The sequence below is a fragment of the Miniopterus natalensis genome, chromosome 2 (assembly GCF_054644295.1).
Source record: "Miniopterus natalensis isolate mMinNat1 chromosome 2, mMinNat1.hap1, whole genome shotgun sequence".
Taxonomy (NCBI): domain Eukaryota; kingdom Metazoa; phylum Chordata; class Mammalia; order Chiroptera; family Miniopteridae; genus Miniopterus; species Miniopterus natalensis.
Genome location: NC_142082.1, coordinates 114,944,647 through 114,970,195, shown reverse-complemented (window position 1 = coordinate 114,970,195; position 25,549 = coordinate 114,944,647). Strand labels below are relative to the sequence as shown.

General features: G+C 33.8%; 1 protein-coding gene across 7 annotated transcripts in view; it reads right to left on the bottom strand.

Annotated features, from left to right (window-relative positions):
- Positions 1–25,549, bottom strand: part of MGAT4C (MGAT4 family member C) — a 668,022-nt gene that overhangs the window by 530,328 nt on the left and 112,145 nt on the right. For 3 of the 7 annotated variants that reach the window (XM_087814509.1, XM_087814508.1, XM_087814511.1), the window contains one exon: positions 20,671–20,719. The exons of the other annotated variants lie outside the window; for them this stretch is intronic. The gene's annotated coding sequence lies outside the window, so the exon portion shown is untranslated. The remainder of the gene's footprint in view (positions 1–20,670; positions 20,720–25,549) is intronic. 7 annotated transcript variants of the gene reach the window in all.

Here is a 25,549-nt window from a genome sequence, read left to right as displayed (position 1 = left end):
ATGGACTGAAGGGTTGCGGGTTTGATTCTGGTCAAGGGCAAGTACCTTGGTTGCAGGTTCAATCCCAGGCCCAGGTCAGGGCACATGAGCGAGGCAACCAATCGATGTGTCTCTCTCATGTTGATGTTTCTCTCTCTCTTTCCTTTCTCTCTCTTTCCCTTCCACTGTCTATGAAAAGCAATGGCAAAATGTCTTTTGGTGAGGATTAAAAAATTATATAAATAAACTGACTTAAAAAAATCCATCTACCAAATTTTTGAATCATGAAAAGTGAGGAGCAGAAAGCTTGAACATTTTATCTTCTACTATATTCTCATTTTGAGAATTCATAAACAAAAAGAGTGGGGGCAAGGATGAAGTAAAGATGGAATCTGAGCATTTAATCAATAAGCTGGAAAAGACTAAAAGAAATCTGTGTGAAACAAAAAGATGGAAGTTTGAGTTAAAGTAGTATATCAAGTGGGCGATATTTCTTAAGCTAAAATGCCTGATAATAAAAAGGAATGACCACATGACCATAAGGAAAAATGCTATACCCTCAATAGGATATGTAAAAAGAAGAAAAATGTTAAAGGCCATGCACGGGTAATGAAGAGGCCTTGAGAGCCTTCAGTAGCAGTGTCAAACATTTAACTTGAGGATATAGAAAATAAATAAGTAGAGAAAATAGAAAGCTAAAAAAAAGTTAAAAGCAGAAATTAAGTGCTAAGAAAACTGGATAGTTATAAAATGACAAAATCAAGATTTTAGTCTTTAAAATCTATTCAATTGATAGGCTGCTGACAAATCTAACCAAGAGAGAAAAATAATTTGTGGAGTTTGGAATAACAATTATAACTGAATAGGAGCAATTAAAAATATGAAAATGATATGAACAATATGACACTAATACACTAAAAATTTTGCAGAAATATGTACCTGAAAATCATTAATCTTGTAAGAATTATAATACTTAAACCAACAAAATTAAAATATAGTAAAATATTACTAAAAGAACATCATGCTGAAGATTTTTAAGAAAATAAGAGTAAAAAAATAACCTATAAACAGGGATCCCCAGATTTGTAGATAACTATTACTGCAGGAAATCTTTTATAAACTATTAATTTCTTTAAAAATATTTTATAAAGAATATAGCCCACTTTTAAAGTCAGGAAAAAACATTAAAATTATTTTTAGAAAAGCTTGGAAGTTAGCATATAGATTAATGAGAAATCACATTTACACATATAACCAAAGCAGAATATTAATATGTCAAACATATTTTGTGGATATATATAATATATTTTAATAGTTTTTATTAAAATACTTATACAATATTTGATGTTTGCATAAGATTTTAAATCATTCAATTTATATTGACTAATAAATTATGTTTCTACATAATTATAAAAATTTACTTCACAAAAGAATAAAATAAATAACCAGGATTTGAATAAAACATTTCTGGTGGCAAAATCAGACAGGCCTTATAAAGTGTTTCACAAAATCATACCTTTAGAATTTTTTGTTTAAAACACAAAACTTTCATTAAGTTTCTTTTTAAAAAAAATATTTTTTATCTTTATTTTTGAAAGTATTACAGATGTCCTCTTTTTCCCCCATTGATCCCCTTCACCCTGCACCCTCCCCACCCCAGGCCTTCCCCAGACCAATGTCTGTGTCCATGGGTTATACTTATAAACACACAAGTTCTTTGATTAATCTCTCCAAGCCCGCTCTCTCATCCCCCCCTTCCCTCTGAGACCCCCTTAGTCTGTGCCATGCATCTATGTCTCTGGATCTATTTTATCAGTTTATTTTGTTTATTACATCCCACATATAAGTGAGATCATGTGGTACTTGTCTTTCTCTGCCTGGCTTATTTCACTTAGCATAATAGTCTCCAGTTCCCCTCATACTCTCCTGAAGGATAAGAGATCCTTCTTCTTTACAGCTGCGTAGTATTCCATGGTGTAAATGCCCCACAGCTTTTTTATCGACTCGTCTACTTACTGATGGGCACTCAGGCTGTTTCCAGATCTTAGCTATTGTAAGCTGTGCTGCTATGAACATAGGGGTGCATAAGTTCTTTCTAAATGGTGTTTTGGATTCCTTAGGATATATTCCTAGAATCATTGGGTCAAATGGCAGGTCAATTTTTAATTTTTTGAGGAAACTTCATACTGCATTCCATAGTGGCTGCTCCAGTCTGCATCCCCACCAACGGTGTCCTAGGGTGCCCTTTTCTCCACACCTTAGCTAGTACTTGTTATTCATTGATTTGTTGATAGCCATTCTGACAGGTGTGAAGTGATACTTCATTGTGCTTTTCATTGGCATCTCTCTGATGATTACTGACGTTGAGCATTTTTTCATATGTCTCTTAGCCACCTGTATGTCCTCTTTGGAAAAGTGTCTATTCAGGTCCTTTGCCCATTTATTAATTGGATTGTCTTTCTTTTGCTAAGTTGTATGAGTTCCTTATATATTTTGGATATTAACCCTTTATCCGATGTGTCATTGGCAAATATGTTCTCTCATACAGTGGGCTCCCTTTTCATTTTGTTGATGGTTTCTTTTGCTGTGGAGAAGTTTTTTATTTCGATGCAGTCCCATTTGTTTATTTTCTCCTTAGTTTCTCTTGCCCTAGGAGGTGTATCGGCAAACATATTGCTACGAGAGATATATGAGATTTTGCTGCCTACATTTCCTTCTAAGATTTTTATGGTTTCAAGTCTTACATTTAAGTCTTTTATCCATTTTGAGTTTATTTTTGTGTATGGTGTAAGTTGGTGGTCTAGTTTCATTTTTTTGCATGTACCTGTCCAATTTTCCCAGCACCATTTATTGAAAAGGCTGCCTTTACTCCATTGTATGTTCTTGCCTCCTTTATCAATATAATTGACCATAATAGCATGCGTCAATTTCTGGGTTCTCTGCTCTGTTCCACTGATCTATGTATCTGTTCTTGTGCTGGTACCGGGCTGTTTTGATTACAATGGCTTTGTGTGTAACTTGATATCTGGTATTGTGATCCCTCCAACTTTGTTCTTTCACAAGATTGCCCTGGCTATTCAGGATCTATTTTTAGTTTCATATAAATTTTTGAAGTGTTTGTTCCAGATCAGTGAAATATGCTGTTGGTATTTTAATAAGCATTGCATTGAATTTGTAGATTGTTTTTGGCAGTATGGACATTTTAGTAATGTTAATTCTTCCAATCCATGAACACAGTATATTCTTCCACTTGTTTATATCTTCCTCTATCTCTTTTTGCAGTGTCCTATAGTTTTCCAAGTACAGGTCTTTTACTTTCTTGGTTAAGTTTATTATTAAATATCTAATTTTTTTTGTTGCAATGGTAAATGGAATTTTTTTTAGTTTCTCCCTCTGAGTGTACATTATTGGTGCATAAGAACACCATCAATTTCTGGGTGTTAATTTTGTATCCTGCTATCTTGCCAAATTCATTTATTAAATCTCGTAGTATTTTGATGGAGTCTTTAGGATTTTCTTTGTACAAACCATGTTATCTGCAAATAATGACTCTTTTACTTCTTCTTTTCAAATTTGGATACCTTTTATGTTTTCTTCTTATCTGATCACTGTGGTAGGATTCCAGTACTAAGTTGAATAAAAGTGTTGAAAGTGGACACCCTTGTCTTGTTCCTGTTCTTAGGGGACATTAAATTTCAAGAATGATAAGCAGTTAGGGATGTTCCTATCCTCTTGTCTATTTGAATAACCATTCACTAAAATAGTCATTATTAGGAAATGGTCCTGATTCATTTTCCTCACTTGCTAACTATACATGGCATGACATATCACAGCAATTACTGTCAAGAGAATTACTATTAAAAGAATCATTTTCTTTGTGCTTAAAGTGTTTTCACCTAAAACAAAAAGAATGAAAGTAGTCATTATGTGCCAATTATGGAGCAATCTGCCCCTGGATATCTTCACAGTTCCTTTCTTTATTTCTTTAAGATCTTGATGATTAAGTACCACTTTCTCATAAAAGATTTCCTTTATCACCTGTTAGGTTGTAAATTTGTTCACAATTATTCGCCTTTCCCAAAAAGATATACATTCTTGCAGAAATCACTTTAGGTGTGGCCACATGACCTGCTTTGTCTAATAATATGTGAAGATAAGTAACATGTGTTCTTCCAGGAAGAAGCTTTGAGCGCCTTCACATCATTGTTGCTCACATTTCATTTCCCTTCACCTGGATGCCTGTAATGGCCTGCATAAAAGGTGCTTGGTCAACCCGAGCCCCAGAGGGAAGAACACATGGGAAAGAACCAAGTTTAACCTATGATTGGCATGTAGTGTTAGCCATAATTAATTTTATTGCAGTAAACCTCTGAGATTTGGTATTTGATCAACATCACAGTATAACCTAGCCTATTCTCAGGGATACAATACCTCATTAAGCCACAGGTGAACCTTCTCCAAACTGCTTCTTTTTAAAAAAAAAATAATTTTTTTTTGCCCCTAATCATATACATCTATATTTGTTTACTGTCTGTATAAGAATATAAGATCCATGAGGGCAGAGACTTTATTATTCATTGCTAAATACCTAATGCCCAGTTTAGGGACTTTGGAAATAATCATTAGCCAGATGGAAGTGCATGAAAGGAGGAAGGGCATTTCAGGCTAAGGTAACAATCTTTCCAAAACGCAAGAAGAGAGATGTGGCTGCTGAATTGTATCACTGCAGTTAGTTTTTCCAGCTGAAGGGGTAAAATAAACCAAAGTGGAAAGGACAGGATATTGGAAGACTGTATTTTGTAGTTATCCATGAAATCTGAATATAATCAGGAGAGAGGAACCACACAGCAGAGTTACTCATGCATACCATAAGTCATTGGTTTATAGTAAGCATAACCACAGAATTATATTTGTGGGAGAGATAAATAAAAACACAAAGAACGAAAAAATAAAAACTTGGCAAGTAGTTTGGACATAGTTTATGGTGGAAAATTCCTATTTGTATGTTATATATTTGTTTCAGAATGGCTGATAGAATAATGTCCCTATGGAAATTATAAGCAGAGAATGAAACGTGTAATTTCAATTCTTAACTCATCCTTTTGCCATGATTTAATAAATCATAAGAGTATTTGTAATGTAGATTGAAACAAAGAGTTTTGATATTATAGAGTTGTGGGTTTGAATCTTAATTCTGCTTCTTACTGTTTGTGAGTTTTTTCTGCTAATCTCAGATCCCATAGGCTTTTAAGTTGTAAATGAGCATAGACTGCAACTTGAAGGGCTATTTGTAGATTAAAAATAGTGCACACAAAGCATTCTGGCTCACTGTATGGCAGAGAGTGGAGGCTACATCGCATTTTTGTTGTTAGAGTTACTGAGTAAGTACTGCTCTGAATCAGCATTAATCTTCAGTCATAAACTAACATGATCACTAGCAAGGGTTTGAAAGGCCACAAGCAAACCAATTCATTTCATTCATTGGTGTCAACAATGAATGCTGCTTATCTTTGAAAAATTTCAGTGACTTGTCCTTCAGATGATGCTGTAGTCATTGTATAATAAAATATGTATCTGATATTTGCAGTTAATTTCTGTGTTGACTAATTCATTTATCCAAGTTACTTTCATATTAATGTATTCTTATTCAGTAACTAGTGTTGCCAGAATTAATTGGTTATATGACCATTCCTATAAAAGTAAGGGGACATGGAAAATCAGACAAGACAGGGTCACAGCACATGTGGAACTTAGTTATTTACCACAATAAGATTTGACTCTAAAGTAAGAAAAGTTGTTTTAAGTATCATTGATTTTTTTACTTGGAAAATGTGTCCTATTGATTTTTCCTTCAACACCCTGAACTATGGCTTTTAGTATACTATTCTTGTCTACAAAGACAACCAACAGAAAAACAAGAACAGAAATGGGATGGTCAGAGGTGGGAAAGGGTAAAATAGGGCTTTAAGAAATACTATCTAAAGAGTATTTTTTTATTTTTCCCCACTGGACATGTAAATAGTATTTGAAAGCACTACTTAATTCTGAAACGCGAAAAGAGGTTCTTACTAGCTTTTTGAGCGAAACCATGTGGTGAGTTTAAAAATAAGCAACTTTATTTGCTGTTCCAAAGCATCTATGATTTTGGGCAAAGAATTCTTGGGTTTCTGCCAAAAAATAAAGTCCAAATCATTTGGAGGGATTGGTTGTATGAGTTTCTCTTTTTCTTTTAATTAGGCATTGTGTTTCACAGCTGTAATTAGTAGGTTCTCTTTTATTACCTTTCAGGACCTGGCATTCAAGCATATGGAAATATATTTATTCAATGCATGTAAAAACAAACAGCAGCAACAATAAAACTGCTGGAATTATGAAGAACATCGTTTACTCTTCGTGCTTCAAAGAACCAATTTGTAGGCAGCTCCCCAGGAGTAGTCTCTCTCTCTCCCCTTTCCTTTCTTCTTTCTTCCTCACTCTCTCTTTTATCCCCCTTTCTTCCTTCCTCTTTTCCAAGTCCTGTTTTCCTTTTTCCATTTAAATTTGAAAGTTAAAAAAAAATATTTTAATTTGAAAAACAGTTTTTCAGAAGTGTATTTTTGTTTTTTTTAGGAGACAGATCTTATTTTATTTGTACCAGATTTCCCCCCCCCTTTTCATTGAATTTATTGAAGTGACCCTGGTTAACAAAATTTTGCAGGATTCAGGTGCACAATTCTACAGCATACATTGTGGTATTGTGTGTTCACCGCCGCAAGCCAAGTCTCCTTCCATCACCGTTTCACCCCTCACCTCCGCCCACCCCACCCCTCTCCTGCAATTAACACACCGTGTGTGAGCTTTTCTCTCTCTCTTGTTTTGTTTTCTTGCTTAATCCCTTCACCACCACCCTGAATACAATGAAGTTACAAAGATAATTTAGTTAACTTGCTCACAGATAAAACCCTTTATCTCACCAGTTTATGATTTTGGTTTATGTGCCATGGAAAAATCACTCCTTAAGCAAATTCACTTAAGTGCTCTGGAAATTTTCAGATTCATTTAGAATCTTTTAGTTAACAGAGCTACGCTGATATTTATATCTGGCTTCATAAGGCAATTTGATTTTGAGACAGTGATTACTACCTGAAAGGAAAAAAAAGTTTAAAAGATCAAAAAAAGTACCTAACGATTGAACACATTATTAACCTATAGAAAAATTAATTTATTATTATTCAAAATATTAAAAATCTTTAACAATATGAATTAAGGGATCACAGAAAATATATTCCTATTTTTAAAACCCCATGTTTCTGCTTTAAAATTTTAGTTAACTAAACAATAACTTTTATACAAACTAATTTTTATAAAATCAGACACCTATTATTCATATATTGTTGACCATTTCAAATGTTCTAACAAATTATAAGGTTTATTACATTCTTTCTGTATATTGGTATCCCTCATTTTATGCTTCATGACCATTGAGACCCTGTAAATTGCCTGCAGTCATAGAGAGTAAAATTATCAGTGATCTAGGTCCCTTACTCAATTCTATCTGTATTTACTTTAAATTTCTGTAATTTGATAAACTTTATTCAAGAAGTTGGAACAGAGAGTTGGTTTATTTTACTTAAGAGTCAAGGAGCGAAGTGAGACAAGGGGGTGAGCACCCAGGACAGTGAGCTCTGGGAGGCAGCAGTCAGTGGGACGCCGGCCTCAGGTGAGATGACAGAACTTTAACAGGCTTGAAGGGCAGTTCCCGCTACTCTACAATCTCCTTCCGACTAACTCTGGGGAAAATGGTTAGACAATTTGACATCTATGTAGAGAAATATGTTAGACATTTTATACAAGTTTGATTTTTCTCTTTGGAATCATGGTGGAGAGAGGATCAGTGAGTGTCAAAATGAATGACTGTCAAAGAACTGATCATTTCCCCAGGCAAAATTAGAAACGATTAATTATATGGCCTAAGATTGAATTTGTTTGTGCTTGCATTTTATTTCAAAACAAACTATTGGAAACACTTCCGAAAGGCAAATAAAATAACAGAATAATCATTTAAATCCCTGGTTATTTCCTTTAGTCTTCTGCAGTCTTACAATTCAAGGAAACTGCATTTTTAAAAGCATGCAGTGCAAAGTTGCCTTTTTTTTTTTTTACTTGACCAGTGAAACTGGAAAAGTGACAATCAAAACTGTAGCTCTTAGACAAGCTTGAGGCCATTTTGGAACAAGCATTGGACCTACAAACAGATTACTCTACTCAGCAAAGCTATTGTTTAGATTTGAAGGACATTTAGAGATCGTCCCAGACAAGAAAAAGTTAAAGGAGTTCATCACTACCAAACCAAGTATTACGTGAACTGTTAAAGGCTCTTTTTTTAAGAAGAAAACTTTAAAAAAAAATAAAAAATATAAACAATAAAATGGCAATCGATACGTATTTATCAACAATTGAATCTAAAAAACAAAATAAATGAGCAATCAGAACAGAAACAGACTCACAGAGAACATTTTAACAGTTGCCAGATGGGGGGGTTGGGGGATGGCTGAAAAAGGTGAAGGTATTAGTAAGTACAAATTGATAATTATAGAATAATCATAGGGATATAAATTACAGCATAGGGAATATAGTCAATAATATTGTGATAACTATATACAGTGTCAGGTGAGTACTCGATATATAGGGATGATCACTTAGCTATAGAATGTCTAATTACTAGGCTGTACACCTGAAACTAATATAATGTATGTCAATTTTAATTGGAAAATAAAAAAAATATTTAAATAAATAAATGAACAATCAGACTTTTTCCTTCACTTTGTTCTTCTGTTTTTGCTGATGGTCTAACAAAGGTTCTGTACATCAAAGAGGGCGTCTAGATCACAGCCAGTTACAAACCTCCAATTTTCAGCTATTCTGCTGAAGACCTGCACTCTGACACCATTAGCCTAATTCTTTTCTACAACTCTAAGATCAGCATTGTCATTTAAATTAAAATAACGTACCTAAATATGGTATAATAACATTTATTCTCAAAAGCCTCATACCTAAAAATGAACCTTTGTTAAATCCTCAAATCTGCAACCATAGAAATCCTCTTCTAAAGCAAGCCAGTAATCCATTCAGCCTTAAACTGCTTTTCCTTTGTCATGGCATATTTACAAAAGTATTCTATTTTTCTGTAATACTTTTTTCTTAAAGTTTTCTGGCATTTTATTCCTTGCTCTTTTTAAAGAAAAAAATTGCAGAACAATGTGGTCTATGTTTATGGAGAATTCTTACTTTATTAATCTTTATTTGCCACAGACTCTCATCTTTCTGACATCACTCACAAACAATATTATTATTTTATGAAAAACAACAAGAAGCATAACAAGGAACACCTTTGTGTCTCCACAAGTGACTTGGTAATTAGAGATGCAAAGCCAGCTTTGTGAACTGAGATTAGCTCTGAGAAGAAGGTTTCAAGTATTTTCTCTGAGCTGTCGTGAGTTTACCTCACCAACTAGTCTTTCTGACACACTTTGAATCACATGTCCCTAAGCAATGGAGCAGTAGCTTTCTTCAGCAAACTGACATTTGATGAGTGTTTATCAATCTAATAAACGTTAACCAGATCATGTGAGTGGAAAATAAAACACAGTTCTTAAAAGTATGTTATTTCCATTTAAATTCAGAGCTAAAAAATTTCCAGAGCTAAAGCACACCACCAATTCTCCTGCCAGACACAGCTATCATCAGGATCGGCAGTAACTTGTGCTGAATGACTGGTTACCTAGTGGTAAAGGGATATGCAATGTATGCATTTGGGAAGCATTTTGATCATGGGACACGTGGAAACTGCTTTATGCCACTGTTTGATGTCTACTTCTTATATTTTATTAAGTTCCATAGTACAAAAGAGATCAAGTCATTTAAATATAGCCTCTAAAATACACATAGTGGAAATTTTGTTGCAAGATACAAACTAAACTATTAAAAGAAAATGGAATGCACTAACTAAGAGCAAAATCAGGTGTAAGAGCTACGGACAGAATTACCTGAATCCACAGGAAAGCTTATAGCAGGAGAAGGGATACTGGAATGCACCTGTCACAGAGCAGACACATGCTAGGTTTGGCAGAATCAACACAGCAGCCAAGGAAATTGAGGCCAATGTGTAAATCTTTGGGTTTTAATTTTGATTTAGTAGAACGAATTGTCAGAAATACAAAGACCTAGATTGAGAAATCCTGCAGATCACTAGAATGCATACTCATCTGAACAAACAAGCAAATCGGAGCAGAGCTTAACCTAAGAAAAGAAGATTTCAGTGTTTAAAGTAGGTCTCAGCAAATGTTTTCCATAAAAGGTTAGATAGCATATAGTTTAAGCTTTGCAGGTCACTCGGTTTCTGTTCCTATTACTCAATTCTGTCTTTGCAGTGGGAATGCAACCGAAGACAATATGTAAGCAAATGAATATGGCTGTGCAATAAAGCTTTATTTATAGACACTAAAATTTTAGTTTTCATTTGATACAAATATATTTTTTTAAATTTTTACTTATGGATTTTTGAGAGAAAGAGAGAAATAGACCTCAGTTTGTTCCACTTATTTATGCATTCATCGGTTGTTACTTGTATGTGCAACACACAACCTTGGCATATTGGGATACAGCTCTAGCTGAGTTACCCAGCCAGAGCAATAAGGATGTTTTTTAAAAATTATTTTTCAGCCCAGCTGGCATGGCTCAGTGGTTGAGCATCGACCTATGAACCAGGAGGTCACAATTCGGTTCTTGGTCGGGGCACATGCCCGGGTTGCTGGCTCAGTCCTCAGTAGGGAGCATGTAGGAGGCAACTGATAATGACTCTTTCTCATCATTAATGTTTTCTAGCTCTCTCTTCCTCTCCTTTCCTCTCTCTGAAATCAATAAAAATATATTTAGAAAAATTATTTTTCAGCCATTTAAAACCATGTAAAAACCTTTCATAGTTTGCAGATTGGACAAAAACAGGCACAGGCCAACTCTGACCTTGGGTACTAGCTTGCTGCCTCATGGTCTAGACAAATAAAAACTGTGTAATAAGTGCGCATGTTTCTCTGATGCTGGGAATCTGAGAAATTTTGTTTTGAATTTCCTAGTTGAAATGCATATCCAAGAATCAATAGCATCAGCACTTGCAGTATTCTAATTCAGTTTTTCTGACACAAGAGCCTATGGCTTTCTTTAGTGACAAATAAGCGAACTAAACAGATTTGGCAGATTGTGCCTAAGACTATATTTATTTCTTTGCATCTTGCTCCAACTGCTATTACGAAGCTATATTAGAAACTCAAAGGATGTTTTAAAATAATTAACTGCATTTTTTCTATGAAATACATATAGATCTAATATATATCTAAATGTATAGCAACATATGTACCTTATCGCATGGTAGTTATTTGAATTTCTATCACTAGTGCCAGAATAATAACTAGCATATCTCATTTTAAAGAGAACAGTTATATTTCAAGGCAGTATGTGCAGTGGTTAAGAGAATGGTCTATAGAAGCAACTGCCAGGGTACCAATTAGAGTTCTGTCACTGTCTGACATTGGACAGTTATCTTAACTCTGTGCTTCAGTTTATTCCTCTACAAAATGAAGATATTCATACAGTTGTTTTGAGTTGATTTATGTAAATACTTGGAATTCAGACTTAATATTTTTTGCTTTGTTATCATCAGAAAGCACCTTCTCATAAATTATTTCCTCATTCTCATAAATTCCTTTGAGTAAGCAAAATAACACACACACACATGCACACATATACAAATTCACATAATTTTGGTTAACGTGATAAATTAGGTCATCCAGAGAAACTTCTTTTAGGTGAACTTTAACATGTCTCAATCAGTTTTCAGCATCACAGTAGGTTCAATCTGAAAAATCAACCATATTTTAAAATATACAGGCATACTTTAGAGAGTACAAGAAAAAAAATTATATCTCACACAGATATAGATAGATACTTAAATGACTATTTCATGTGTATGGATTTCAGTAAAAAACACATATATCAATCAGCTACCTTTATACTGAAATGTTTGCTATAAAAATAGGATAATGTTACTTTATTGACAGGTTCTTCTTCCCTTATTTAATTGACTTTAAATTTCTAATTAAACATTATATGTTCATTTCTAATTTTAATGCAGTATTTGTATTGATTCTTCATGGAAATTCAATGAGAGGTTAAAGATAGAGCAACTGCTCCCCAACTTCCATACTTATGAATTAGTCTTATAGAATGATATTTCAACAAACTGATTGTAGTATTTTTGTTGTTGCTGTTGTTTTTAATCCTAACCCAATATGTGTTTTTTTGAATTGATTTTAGAGAGAGAGAAAAGGGGAGAGGGAGCGAGAGAGAAACATCAATATGCTGCCTCCTTAGAGGCCGCGGCGGAGATCGAACCCAGGACCCTTCAGTGCATGGGATGAGTCTTCAACCAACTGAGCCACATAGGCCAGAGCTAAATTAAAATATTCATATATGATAATTGACAGCACCACCAGAAAGGTATAAAGCATTCTATTACCTTGCCTTTATGATCTTATAAAAAATAAATGCTAAAATGAATGCTTAAAGTTTAACATCATAGAAAACCCAAATTTTGACAGGCAAACAATGAAACAACAACAAAAACTAAGGGCAGTCAAAAATCCCAATAGTTTATCTATAAAATGCAATTGTACACAAGTATCTATATCTATAGGTATATAGATAAAATGCACATTGTTTTTCCAGCTTCCTTACATCCTTTTTGTGATAGGAACAGATATAAATATTTACACAAAATGCATTTTATCTTCAATATAACCTGTTAGGTATTTGTACTCTTTCTGTCCTTAAGAGAGAGAGAACTTGAAAGACTTCAAATCACTTAAAGAAAGTAGATGCCATGTCTTTAAGATTGTGCTGCAAATGCAAGCCATCGTTAGAATTTGAATGCCGGCTTTGACCGCTAGTTCAAGTCTCTCCCCACGACACAAAAGATGACCTGCACCAAATTGCACTACATCATAATCTGATGGTGTGGTTTTTGTCTGACACCATTGGAGAATATGCCTATTGAACTTTCCATAAGTGAAAATTGCCTTTTGGGAACCCAGGAAATGTTTATTTTAATCATTTTTTGATAGAAATCTTCTGGAGGACTAATAACTCTCCCCGTCTTCTTAAAAAGAGGCCACTGCAGGGAATTTACTCTTATCTTGATGATTCACAGGCTCCATCTTGAACATCCATTACCAGGCCCTGCGGTATTGACCTGCCTGTCAAGCTGTCGGCTGTTATCATCCACCGTCATCCTGCTGGTGTCTAACAGCCTTATGCTCTGATTCCTCTCAATGACTCCGGGTCAGGGAAGCAGATGACCAAGGCTTTTAAAGATTATATGTAAAGATTCTCAGTTTTCTCAACTGTAAAGTGAGTTTGCTATACAAGATCAGTGATTCTCAATCCTGACTGCATAGTTGAATCACTTGAGGACTTTCTTTCTCTTTTTCTTTTTTTAAAAATATTGGCGCCTAAGCTCCACTCCAGATTTTGGTATAATTATTGGTGTGAAGTAGAACTTCACCATGTATTTTTAAAATGTTATTAAAGTGTTTGTGTTTTTCAGCCAGATTTGTTCAAGATAGTATTAGATCTCTAAAGCGCCTTTAAATCTGAAATACACTGTTTTCACAATCAACAGTGCTAGTCTCTAAATGATGATCTATACCCTACACTCTTCAAACGTATATGCCGTATTCCTCACTTCATTTGAAGCTGGTGCATAGTTCTGGACAGTTATGCAAAGTCTTCCTATTCATTGTCAAACTACTCAGTATTTCCTTTCTAATTTTTCTCAGTTGTCTTCTACATTTCTCTAGGTAAATTCTTAAGTTAGGTTGCAAAAACCTAAATAATAAATATAGCAATTGTATGCATATATATAGTCTTCATATATATAATTTTATATCATCAATATTGCAGTAGGTTACAGTAACTAATATCTTACCTTCCTTCTGAAACTTTTTATTTCTGTTACTATGTATTTGATATTCACAGAGATTAAAGAAAAAAACCCTCTATTTCAGTGGAGTTCAGATGATAATATGAAAAACTAGCAAGTGAATTGACAGCTTTAATTAATGCGATAGAGATATTGTAGATTCCTATGACAATGTGATTGGACGCAATTAAACCAACCTGGGGTAGGAGGTTAGATTAGGATTCCTACAGGGAGTAAAGAGAGAGTTTAATATTGAAAAATTAATCCAGGTTGAAAAGGAAAGGGTCAGAGGGAAGACACTTCCTCATCAGGAGGAAAATGTTTTCAAAGTTAAAATGGTATAACTAGACTACTTGGGGGGGGGGGGGATTTCAAGTATGCAGTCCAGTATGAGAGCTGGGTAGAAAAAAATATAGGAAAACACCAAGGGCCAAGTCTTAAATAAGCAGCTTGGAGCTAGTTTATGGAGGAACTTAAATGCCCTGCCAAAGATGTTACATTTTTACTATAAAGACAGTAGGAAGGCATAGAAGAGTCTCATGCAAACCAACACATAAGCAATCTGTAATTCACAGCCATGATTGAGACATTAGAATGTGACCATCTTCCAGCAATATTGCCATTTATAAATTTTAGGAAAACAGTGATATATTCTAATTAGAAGTCAGTATAATCAAGAATAATCAATAGTCAGTTATCTTTTTAGAGAATTTGTGTAGATGGGTTTGCCATTTGTAATTGCTGAGGGATGGAATATAGGAGAATACATTAAAAGAATAAAAAAGGTAACATCTATTTTGACTTGATCAATGTTGATCATGATACAGTCAACAGAACACATTTCATATGTACATCTAAAGGACGTAGACCCAAGAGAAAACATGATAGAGCATATAAACATGAAGTAACAAGTCTATAGGATATTTGAAACTATAGTTTCCTAAAGTAAACATTAAGATTGAGAATAAAGAACAGAACTCTAACGAACATGAATTTTTAATAGGCCTGTAGATGGATAGGCACCTGTAACAATATGGAGAAAAAAATAACTAGAAAAGTAAGAGAAAAACCAAGAGAGACTAATGTTAGGCAATCTCCAGTATGATAATCTTTTCAGGTTGTGTACAGTCAGAAATGTCAAGTGTTATAGAGCAGCGAAGGGACTGTTCACAGATGTGTGTTAGAGGTTAGCATCCAGATTGCAGAGCTGAGGAATAAATAGCATGCGAGAAAGTATTTCTCTTTAAAATATTTTTCTACATGTACCTAGTTACAGGTTTTCAACAAACACTAATTACTTAATTTCTTATTTGAGAAACTATGTGGTCACTCATAATGACCTTCCTGAATTAAATAAAACAATTAACTTTTGCTTCAATCAACCTTTCATATTAATCAACCCAGCTATCTCCAGCTACAGAAATTCTAATAATGCCTCTCTTCTGACACCAACAATATCCTGCGATCTACTGGACTGCAAATTTCCAAGTTGGAAGTAAGTGCTAACTGCATATTTCTCTCTTTTTTGGTAAAAATCCCAATCAATAGCTGTAGAACTTTGTACACTATGGCTATTCAACTAGATACTTGTTAGATTTACTCTTCTGTTTAGTTAAAGAATCAGGAATGAGGTCAAATCCTACTAATTTTATGCTATTTGGAATAACAGTTTTAAAAATAATTGTTAATATAAGCCTTTGGAAATAATTTACAACTTACTACAGGTATGAATATATTTTGTGTGTAGAGACTTTATTAAGAAAATTTGAAAATTTAATGTTTCTTCTCAATATTCAAAAGAATCAAAGAATAAACATCATTGAAGTATTCTTAATCTTCTAAAAATACACTACAGTACAAAAAGCGAATGGGTTTTACCTAAATTTAATTTTCTTGTGATTAAATAGCTGATGCACATTTGGTCAAAAGTAAAAATATTAAACTAGTAGGTACAATACTAACACAGCTATTAATTTATCCATGTTAACTTTCAATAAATATTTCTTCAAGCTTTAGAAAATAAATTATTAGGATTGCCAAACAGAAGACTATTGGCCCTCTTTTCCATAATGCCTAGATATTGAAGTTCCCCAGTGTTCATCCCGTGGACCTCTTTCCTCTGTCTTTACACTCTATTCCTCAGAAATGCATCCTGTCCCATGGCTTTAAATACTAAATGTTTGCTGATGACTCTAAAATTTATATCACCAGTTCTCAACTCACTTTGAGTTCCAGATTCACTTATACTTCAGCAAACTTCTTCTATTTAGATAGCTTTGATGAGAATCTTAAATATCCAAAGCAGAATCCTTGATCTCCACCCTACTCAAAGGGGGAACAAAGCAAAACAAACAAATGGCCCTTTTCTCCATGTAGTTCACCCATTTCAGTAAATGGCACCACCGTCCTCGCAACTGCTCGGCTCAATGCATAAAACTCATGCTTTTTTCCTTGGCTTACCTTACTCCCCCCCAAACGCAATGACTCAGTGAGCCTATTTGTTCATCCCTTCTATCACCATTGCCTAATTCTAGTTACATCATCTATTATTTATCTAATTCAACCTTTAAGCTACCTTGTTTTCTCTTAAGTCTCCTTAAGGCTTTTATAAACACAGTAGCCAGCATGATTTTTATAATACAAAACATACCACATCTTCTTTTTATTCAGAATTATCTAATCACTTCCTATAGTACTTAGCATAAAATCCAAATACTCAGCTTTGACCTACAAGGCCCTACTTTATGGCCTTTTTATGATTCTTGAAGTGGGATAAGATTATTTCTTGTTTAGAGCCTTGAAAATCAATGTTCCCTTTGCACAGAATATCCTGACCTCATTCAGGGCTTTCATTACACGTCACTGATTCAGACAGTTCTCTCATCTTGCTCTCTCTTGCTGTCTCCTGACTCTGAATTTGTGCAGTTTTTTTGTTTGTTTGTTTCTGTCTATCTCACCTCCTACACATTGGTTCCGTAAAGGCAGAGAATTTGGCCAAATGCCTAATATGTTGAAGATTACTTGACGTGCTGTAAGAGATCTTTAAATATTGTCAGATGAAGGAATACATGCAAACAGCACTGCATTTGAAGATTGCAAGTCTACAGTCATGTGCTGCAAAATGATGTTAGGTCAACAACGAACCACATATATGATGGTGGTTCCATAAGATTATAATAGAATTAAAAATTCCTATCACCTAGTAACATGATTCCTGTTTTAACATCATAGCACAACACATTACTCACATGTTTGTGGTGAAGCTTTTGTAAGCAAACTTCTTGCACTGCCACCTGTATAAAAGTATAGTGCATACTCTTATGTAAAATATAAAATATGTGATAATGATAATAAACAACTATCTTACAGGTTTATGTATTTACCGTACTATGCATTTTATCACTATTTTAGAATTTACTTTCTACTTATGAAAAAGTTTGCTGTAAAACAATATGCCATATCACTCCAGCAGCAGCATCATGCATCTGATGTGTACTGCCTCTCTTGATGGCATGTTTTTTTCTTGTGCTTGATTTAATCTTATATTGTTTTGTTCATCATGGCCCCTAGGCATACAAAATCCAGTGCTAATGCTGAGGCCACATTGCGTAACTGATCTGGAAACAAAATTAAAAGTGATTAAGGATTATGAAAGTGGAAAATCAGTGATGGTTGTTGCTCGCCAATCAGGCAGGCCCCATTCCACCACAGCTGTGACCTTGAAGAACAGGAGCAAAGTGATGGAAGCTGTTAATGTTTCTGTTTCACAGAAAAAAGGATACAAATATGAAGAAAAAATATTTCTTATACAACTATGCAATGTGTTTGTGTTTTAAGCCAAGTGGAGTGTTATTACCTAAGAGTTGGAAAGTTTAAAAAAATAAAGTTTATAAAGAAGAAATTTACAGTAAGCTAAGGTGAATTTATTATTGAAAAAAGAAAATTGATTTTTATAAATTTAGTATAACAAGTTTCAACATGTATATAGTCTATAGCAGTGTACAGTAATGCTCTAGACTTTTATATTCACTCGCCCCTCACTCACTGACTCATCCAGAGCAATTTTCAGTCCTGCAAGCTCCATTAATAGTAAGTGTCCTATACAGATGTACCATTTTTTAATCTTTTATATCATATTTTTATTGTACCTTTTCTGTTTACATATGTTTAGATACACAGAGACTTACTATAGTATTACAATTGTGTACAGTATTCAGTATAGTAACACGTGGTACAGGTTTGTAGCCTAGGAGCAATAAAGAGGCTGTACACATGGACTAGGTGTGCAGTAAGCTATATCACCTAGATCTGGGTAAGTGCACTCTATGATAGTCACACAAAGATAAAATTGCCCAACGCTTTTCACAGAGCTACCTGGTGTTAAGCGATGCATGACTATACTTTTAATAACATCTCGGTGGTTGGATTATAGTTATTTAAAATTAAAAAATGGAAATTTTATAATGCATTGCATTTTACAAAGTACATTCACAGGTTATCCAATATGCTCATCATAATGTAAATAGATTTAAGTATCCTCACTTTACAAATGAGGAGAATGGGGGTAAGAGAGGTTAAGAAACTTTCCTTAGGACCCACATCTATTCAGTTGCTGGGGTCAGCGAGAAAGCCCGGCTCCGATGGACCGTTTAACATTATACTACTTCCTATCTGGCTAAGCTTCAGGACCAATGTGTAATTGTTTTGTGTTCAGTACAATATAAAAGATATATAGAGTGCAATTTCTAGCCATATGGTTACATAGTTTCCCAGACAACACTGCATTTTTAAAAAGGAAAGTTCTTCAAATAACCTATCCTCTACATAAACAATGACTTAGAGACAAAATACCAATTAGCCCATCTAATTATACTGGTGTAGGGGAAAAAAAGTTGCATTTATTGCTAGGGTGTGCTGAAGGGAAATGAGTAAGTATGCACTGGAGCTAGAATGAGATTGATATTGCTGAATGTGATGGGAAACCACTCTGTGTAATTTATGAATTTTAAGATTCTATATTATGTGTTGTTTTTTTTTAATTTCTTCTTTCTATGGCTGTGAATTTAGAGCTGTTTGAATCCAAGATATCAGGAAGGAACAGGAAAGGAAAGCATCTTTATTTGTTATATACCTGCAAACAATGTTTTTTTCTGGTGTGTGATACATCATGCTCATGAGAGTATTTATACATTCTGTTTCCAAGGTGTTGGTAATTTATTTCAAAGCCTCCTTAGCATATTTATTTAAATAAAAATTATGAGAAAATACCTATTTCTTATTAAGAAAATAGACATTACTAGAAAGCTCTATGATATATATGGTTTGCTCTACGTACAAATACTGTATTTATTATTTCCCATACAATATTCTAACATCATATCTCTTAGAATTTATATTTCATTGTGAATTAGGTAGTAATAACTTCTATAATAGCCATGTCAGGACAAACTAGATTGCCACTGATGTGATTAAAAATATATACACTATATATTAGAAAAGGTGCAGATTCTAGAGCTTGATTTAATAGAGGCAGATCTTTCATGACAATCGCTTTACAGGCTATGACATTTTCAATCTTGATGAAATATGAGATTTTCCTTTCTGCATAGTATGTTTACATAGAAATCCTACATATAGTGTACCCTGACAATTTAATTAGATTTTTCTTTTAAATATAAATAATGGTTTAAAATAATATCATTTAAATTCACTCACTCACTCATCAAACACTTGTGTGTTTATTGAGTACTATGCTAGTTGCTAGGAGCAAAAAGATAAATAGTAAATGATCAATCCTCTAATGAAATATATACCCTAGTAGAACAAGCAAAGAAATGAATAATTATCATGTGGTTTTTCATTCACCTAACAACTGCTGAGAACACAGGTATATTCTGGTACATTTAAGAATTATAGTTTTTATTATAGATTAATATGTTAGAATTGTGATATATAAAAAAATTTATGAGGTTAATATAAGCTCAAGCATGAAAGACTGATTCCTTCCTATAGTAGAGGGGAAAAAAAACAAGTTTCTGAGCTTTTACAACTTCATTCTAGAACCTGGAAGGTAATAATTTACTGAAGAAAGGTAACTCTTAAAATTCAGACAATCCCTACTAATGCTCTTATTCCACCTTTTGTTCTTTAGAGGACATGCAACACCTCTAGAAGGAAAGAGTGCACATGTCAGAGCGCCTCAAACTAATCCTTAGTACATTGTAAACCAGATTTCAATTTTTCAGTTTAAGTCAGAATGTAGGCGTATGCTTGTGTTCTTAAGACAGAATGAAAAATAATAATTGTTGCAAATGTAGTTCTAGTGATTCACCAAAATCCTTTATGATATGAGCAAATAATATAAGTGGGTTTAATTATTGATTTTAAATTTTGCAGGGGGAAACCTGGCAATAGAGAGGAATAAGCATTTATTAAATAGTATGACATATAATTTTCATTTGAAATGCACTGTCTAATTGAATCTTAAAATTTCTTGGTGGGGGCTCACAGTAAAGAGGTAGCTTGCTTGAGAAAGAAGGTAAGAGATTCATCTCTTATATACGATAAAATTAATTCAGCGAGAGAATGACTTAGTTCTTACTTTTATTTCCAGTGGTTAGTAGACTTCCTTGAATATAAAAATTTGAATGATAAATATCTGAGAACACAGAGATACTTACAACAGTGATATCTTCCTAATGCCAAAGTTCTGAACAGACATCCATGAATCTGAGGTAGAAATCAGAGAAAGGCTTAAAGCACATACTGCTGAAAAGCATCAAAACAGGGTTAAACATTTGTCTAATACTTTCTACAACTCAAGTTCTTATACAGGGGTGGACGAAAATAGGTTTACAGTTCTGAGTATGTTAAACACAGAATTTATTCTTGTATTATTGTTTATTAATTATTGTAGTATTTATTATTATTAACCTACTTTTGCTCACCCCTGTATTTTCGAGAGCTTTTGAAACGTTTTCAGCATAGTTCAAGAAAGTGTATTTGTTTAAATCACAATATAAACCTCAGATGATTAATGGGTGTGCTAGTCAGTTTGTGCTTCTATAACAAATTACGGCAGACTTGGTTGCTTATAAACAGCAGAAATGCCTTTTTCACAGTCTGGAGGCTGGCAAGTCCAAGATCAAGGCTCTGGTAGATTCGGCATCTGATAAGAACCTGCTTCCTGGTCCATAGAGGGCCAACAGGCCTCTCTGGGGTCTCTTTTATAAGTGCACTAATCCTATTCATGAGGACTGCATCCCCATTAACTAAACACCACTGAGAGAGAATATGTCCCCCAAAACATGTTACCTCTCCACTCTTGCTTAGCAAATGTTAAATCATATCTTAATCCCTGATCTTAGGCACCAGCTCTACTTGAATTACTGTTTGCAAGCTAGGAGTTATTTTTCTGCTCCTTTTGTACATTTTATAAATGGCTTTTTCCAATGGGAGGCCGTTGGAACTCTTGATGCCTTAACATAACTTTTCTTTAGAATTTTCAAATGATTATGCTTGTCTGGATATGAAGAAATTAGACCAGCAAAAATATTTAGAATGAATTATTAGAAAAAGGGGACTGAGCTTTACTTTTGTAACACCTGCAGAAATAGTACATTGCCAGTATTTAAATAGTCCGATCATTTTTCCATTGATTGATGATCAATCAAATGAGATAAATCTTTCAAAATCTATTTTCAATATCAGTACGCAAAACAATCAAAGCATGCTAAGTCAGGCTCACTTTCAAAGTGATCCCAATGTTCTCATTCTAGTGTAATTTAAACTCTTAAGAGTATTTGCATGTCAAAAAGAAGTTATTAATCAAAATAACAAAAATAGTTAAACAAAATTCTATAAGATATCTACAAGGATTAAGTAAAATCCAGAACAACCCTCTCAAGTGCTCTTTCATAAATAAGTTTTGAGCAAAGACCTTTGAGAAATTTGGTCTTGGAGTCAGGTCCAGTCTTTTTTTGGAAATGGATACAAAAGCTTCAGTGCAAGGACTTGATTCGTCCTGGTGCCATTTGCGTGACCATCTCATTAGCGAGAAAGGAATGCACCAGGAGATTTTGGTTACTGCATTAAATCTCAATTCACTTTCTATAGTCCAAAGCTGTGAAAATCATACATTCTTCCGATTTTTATTTAGCTTCCTGAAGGGTCTGCCAAAATAAAAATAAAACTGGCCATGTGGTGTTCTGATTAATTAACATCATTCTCACGAGTTTGGTTTATAAGAGTACAGTATACAGGGATAAATCTGTTTTCATTGTGGAGAACAAACCAGATTCTGAGACGTTAAGGAAGAAGATTATACTTTTAATTGTGGTATATTCACCAAATAAATGTTAGGAGACCACTTGTGACTCACTTTTTCTCATTCTCTCCCTATCTCTGACTCATTATTTGATTTCCTCAGATTTTACAGTAGGTAGTTGTTAAACCCTTATAGTACAGAATTAAAATAGTATGGTACTTAATGTAGTAATTCCTTTATACAAGAGGGAGTATCTCTTTTTTTGGGAAATTCAGCCAGTCCTAGGGGAAGACTCATGCACTGTACAAAGGTGACAGATAAAATAGCATTCATTACTTGATATGCATATGGGTTAGGATTTTCCACCTCTATTAACTAGAATTTACCTATTTGTAGTCTCATGAACTTGTGATTCAATTTTCATTTGTGATCTTGGCATTTTACAATTCATATGTGCTGAGTGTCTCTACAATCTTGACTATATGATGACATTAAAATGAAAAAGCCAAGGAATCATAGATAATAGGAGAAAATGGTAACCTAAAGTTTATGAAGTTCAAACTTCTCATTTTATAGCTAGAGTATGATTGGGACCCTTGAGAATAGAAATTGGATTTTCAAATTCCCATAGCGTGAGACAAAGTCACATATAGAAAAATCAGAATGAGAATTTTTCCTCCAAGAGCTACACAACTTTGACATCGCCATCCAAAGAGTGGCCCACTCATCCTTAGCTTTCAATATTAATTACATGGCAGATATTCTTCTTTATAAAACCAGCCAACCAAAAAAAAAAAAAGGCCCCAAAAATGTCCAAGGAAAAGGAAATTCACATGATATAGTATATTCAAATATAAATAACTGAAAGCCAAACAAAATAATTCTGTGCTTGAATATTTATGATGACAACGGCAACTATGAAGACGATGATAATAAAGGTAATGAAAGTTCATGGTAATAAAATAATACTAAAGGTTGTATAGTAAGATATAAAACTCCCAGTCCTGCCCCTAAATTCTATTTGTCAGATAAAATCACTTTTAGTATTGCTTTTCTCCCATAATATATCTTGGCTATCACAAATAGGTCAGCTTTAGTCTTCAAATTAACTTAATATTCTATTGAAGGGACATATCATAATTTATCCCATCAGTCCTCTGCTCATCATATTTCTGTGAATTCTAGCCTTAGCTTTTGCCAATAATGCAACAATAAATATAGCTTTATGGGTCTTTCCAATATATTTGTTGGATGATTTCCTACAAATAATATGTCTATGTCACAATCTGGGGGGGAAATCTCCAACATATGTGGCAAAATATTCAATTCTTTAAACAGGGATGAACTTCTACAAATAAAAAGGGAAAACAATTCATTTGAAAAATGTAAAAGAGGAATAGATTCCCCCAAAATTCATAAATACAACCATAAAAAGTGAAAATTATTTAATTTCACTCATCCTGAAATAAGTGTAAATTTTCAAAAATGTTTCATGTTTTCTGCCCTGGCCAGTGTGGCTAGGTGGTTAGAGCATCAGCTTGAGGACTGAAGGGTTGCAAGTTCAATTCCTGGTCAAGGGCACATACTTGGGTTGCAGGTTCGTTCCCCGGCGCATTTGGGAAGCAATCAATCGATGTGTCTCTCTCATATTGCTATTTCTCTCTCTCCCCCTCCCTTCCACTCTCTATGAAAAAAAAAAAAAAAAAAAAATCAACGGGAAAACATCCTTTGGGTGAGGATTAACCAAAAAATAAATAATTCAGGTTTTTGTTTTCCTCCTGACAGCATTTGTTACCACCAAGCTTTGGTGAAGTTGTGTGGTCACAGTGTCACTCTTATACTGTTGGAGAGCATGGAAAACAATACAACTTCTTTGTAGGATGATATGACAATATCTATACATATCATTTTACATTTACATTAAATTTTAATGGGACTTTGAAAACAGTTCTTTAGAAGATTAGAAAATAAAACAATAAAATATTTAAAAGTTGCTGGAACATGAAACACATGCCATAAGTATGTGCAGCCGGGACGTGAGCCGGGCAGTCTGCTGATTTATGTATGAGTGCCACCTAAGTTCATTTCAATCACATTTAGTTTATTCACTTGGTTTCATTCTGAAAGAATGAATTCACTCTCATCATTTTGTCTGTGGTTGAGAAAATTGAACTCTAACAGATTGCAGTCCCAGAAGAATTGCTTAGTGTTAGAGCTGCAAGTAATTGCTAAACTCCCACGTGCCTCGGGGGAGAAAGTATGTCCTTGATTAGAAAAACATGCAAGGAAACAGAGGCAGCAAGCTCAGAGCTAATGGGCAGGACGGCATTCTCCGTGAGCGCTGCAGAGCAGCAAGGCACATTCTTCTCCATTTTTACTAACTAGAGGATTAATTTATATTCCAAAAGAAATATTAAAATTCTAATCATTCTTCACCACTAAGTAGGGATTCTGTATCTTCTCATTACCATACAGAAGGGCAGTTTAATTCAAATGAGGGAGATAAATAAATCCAAGGGACTTATTTAAATTCATTTAATATATAATTCTAAATAATATACTTCTGGCAACACTGCCACAATTTAAATAGGATAGTTTATTCTTCAATTATGATGGATCTTATAGTCAAAAAAATCAATATGCTGCAGCAATATAAGAACTTAGATTATTTGCAGTGTACCAAAAGAGTATTATAGTATTTCCATATCTTTCAAAAAGGAAAAAAAATCTTTTTCACCTATTCACACTATTTCTGATTAGATTTTCACCCAAAATTGAAATATAATTTATATATCAACTTGGGTCATCAAAGTTTACATATATTAAAAATAACTTACTATATTGACCAATACAGAGTTCATTTTAGAAAATATATATATTATCTATTTATGCTTTGTTATTTATTTATGATCAAAAGCACAATTTTCCCTAATGTTTAGTAAGAACTTCAAAGAGATACTGAAGAGAGCCAAAAAACAGGTAATAAACAGGAAATGTAAAATATCTGACAAGTATGTAAAGTTAATTCCATATGTTAAAAAATGTGCATCACATAAATATTTATAGACATATCTAGTGCATATGCATAAAATGTTAGCATGCATCAAAATTCACTCAAAAAAATAAAAGCAAACTGTTCCTAGAAGAATCAAAATTTTCTATGATGGATAGCCAGACCATTCTTAAAATTATCTGAAATTTTATAAAAAACAAAGTAAAACCCTCTTAATTGCAACAACCAAAAACTATTGCAACAGCAACAACAAACAAACCTAAACATATAGAACCTAAAG